The sequence below is a fragment of the Schistocerca nitens genome, chromosome 2, assembly GCF_023898315.1.
Source record: "Schistocerca nitens isolate TAMUIC-IGC-003100 chromosome 2, iqSchNite1.1, whole genome shotgun sequence".
Classification (NCBI taxonomy): Eukaryota; Metazoa; Arthropoda; class Insecta; order Orthoptera; family Acrididae; genus Schistocerca; species Schistocerca nitens.
In genome coordinates this window covers 20,731,674-20,734,507 of record NC_064615.1, presented here as the reverse complement: position 1 = coordinate 20,734,507, position 2,834 = coordinate 20,731,674, and the positions used below count along the sequence as shown (strand labels likewise).

Sequence of the window (2,834 nt, the reverse complement as noted above, 5' to 3'; positions counted from 1 at the left end):
GACAGGATTGTAGCCCATTCCCGATGTTATTTAATCTGTACCCTGAGCAAGCAGTAAAGGAAACAAATAAAAATTTGAGATTTGACAGTGATTTTGTCAGAGGCAGCAAAGGACTTGGAAGAGCAATGGACAACGTCTTGAAAGGAGGGTATAAGATGAACATAAACAAAAGCAAAACAAGGATAGTGGAATGTAGTCGAATTAAATCAGGTAATGCTGATGGATTTAGATTAGGAAATGAGACACTGGAAGTAGTAGATGAGGTTTGCTACTTGGCAGCGAAATAACTGACAATGGCTGAAATCAAACTGGGATAAAATATAGAATGGCAATGACAAGAAAAGCGTTTCTGAAAACGCGAAATGTGTTAAAATCGAATATAGATTGAAGTGTTATGAAATATTTTCTGAAAGTATTTGTACGGGGTTTGGCCGCTTATGGAACTGAATCATGGACGATAGTTTAGGCAACAAGAGATTAGATGGTTTTGAAATGTGGAAATACAGAGGACTGCTGAAGACTAGATGGGTACATTATGTAATTCATGAGGAGGTAATGAACAGGAATGAGGAGAATAGAAATTTGTGGCACAGCGTGGCTAGAAGAAGGGATCCGTTGATAGGACACATTCTGAGACATCAAGGGATCACCAATTTATTATTTGAGAGAAGTGTGGGGAGTTAAAATCGTAGAGGGAGACCAAGAGATGAATACCATAAACAGAATCAGAAGAATGTAGGTTGCAGTCGTTATTCTGAGATGAAGAGACTTACGCAGGGTAGAGTAGCATTGAGAGCTGCATCAAACCAGCCTTCTGACTGAAGAGTTCAACTACAACGTCATCTGTATGTAACATCTAGTGCCACATACCGCCAGAATCTTACAAGGACTTCTCAAATCTCTGACTTGCAGAATCGCTGTAGTATTGCGTTCCAAACGTGGACCAAAACGGTATTAAGCAGTGGTCATATGTTTTGGCTCGTTAATGTAGATTAAATGTGACGCTGCGACTTTTCCCTGGAGAAGAATGTCTGGTAGGTAGGAGACGAGGTACTAGCGGAATTAAAGCTGTGAGAACGGGGCGTGAGTCGTGCTTGGGTAGCTCAGTTGGTAGAGCACTTGCCCGTGAAAGGCAAAGGTCCCGAGTTCGAGTCTCGGTCCGGCACGTAGTTTTAACCTGCCAGGAAGTTTCAAGAATGTATGGTATTTATTTTCTTACCCTGCGATTCATCGCCCTCCAACGTGGGTGCGGGAATAGTGGTATCATAGATGTCATCAACCTTCTCTGTGAATTTTTGATGCTCAGAGAGCAACCATTTTGTAGGGTTTCCCCGTCTCAAGATTTAAATCGGCTGCAGCCGATAGTAGCGGAACACTATGGGAGTCAAGTCGAGACTGGGACTTCTCTAGTGAAGAGCTCAAGGGGACGATTCTGGACACTTTATGTCGAGTTCTTGAAGAAGGCAGACCTACGTGACGTAACTTTCGCGGTTCGGTAGTATAGGTGTTAGATTCTGGGCGGCGAATGGCTTTTACGGGACTTCATATTTCGAGAGGACGGAATGTGCTGCTCCAGTGTAGAACTCTAACTTTCGCTGCTTAATTTATGGAAATGAGAATACAGAGAGTATGAGTTCTTCATATCGTATATTAATTTGTGAATCACCGTGTTTAACCCGGAACTGTTTTGAACTGGTGAATATTTCGCATATTTCGATCACGCTGTTCTTTGATGACTGTTTACCTTGGGGATTTTGCTGCCATTCACGTATCGTTCTCCACGTAACTTTACTGATTTGATAAGGGTATATTTGTCCGCATTTAGCGGAATATCGTAGGACCACTTCCAGTTTAGTTGAGATGTCCTTTCTTGAATAAACAGTGTTCAACATGATTTTCTGTCGTCTACATCAATCACAGACGTTAGAATAGAACCCATTTTATTATCTTTTACTTTCTATTTCTGCATATTTTAGTAATTCGCAGTTCTATACAAAGCATAGACTGTTTGACGGCAGGATCACAGCTAGAGGTTATTGTTTGCAGCGAATTAGCTGCAGCCGTGCGCAGCTCGACCCTGTGACTACATCGGGCTATTCTTCTTAAACAGAGCCCAAGTACCTAAAGTACGAGTAACCACAGGTAAAAGTGTAGCTGGCATGCTCGTATGAGATGCTGTTTGGAAGAGCAACTACACTCAGCAGTAACCTTAGGTACCGTCGCAAACCACTACCCTATTCACACACCAAACTCCTTCCCGCTTTCTGCATTCCCATTATCTACCTTAGCCCCTGCCTTTCATTTCCACTACTTAGTATGTTACGGCAAATGGTGCTCTGTGATAGTTGTGCGAGGGGTTGTTGGGCTTGATCACTGCTTGTAACAAAACGAGGAGACGTTCAAAGCCTGCATGAAAACAAACGACATCCACTCCTTGATTACAGAAGTCTTACACTTTAAGAATTTGCCCGCGTCAACAGATCTGTTGGTAGCCACTGGACCCTTTGATGACAAATCGATCTGACCCTTCGTAAGCAGATCATACGATCGAAAGTCTTTAGACACCGTGCACGAATATGTAGCGCTCCAGGACGTATGGACAACTAAGTGGATACACGACCCTGTGTGAACCACAATTCGTTTGATTTTGATGTTTTTGTAATGACTTTCTTTTCACATACTTTTAGACCTTCTATGCTCGTATTTACGCGGTCCATTCACGGCAATCTGTGTAGGTGCCCAGATTCTATCTTGGTGCACTCAATATGCGGAAAATTAGCCTTTAACGTCGTAGTTAATTATACGAATGATCATTTAATTCTTAAGACAGTAAT

At 42.3% G+C, this 2,834-nt stretch overlaps 1 non-coding gene across 1 annotated transcript; it reads left to right on the top strand.

The window, feature by feature from the left end:
* Positions 1-1,091: 1,091 nt before the first annotated feature.
* On the top strand, positions 1,092-1,166 carry Trnas-uga (transfer RNA serine (anticodon UGA)). The gene has a single exon. It is a non-coding gene; the product is annotated as a tRNA-Ser (tRNA).
* Positions 1,167-2,834: the final 1,668 nt, after the last annotated feature.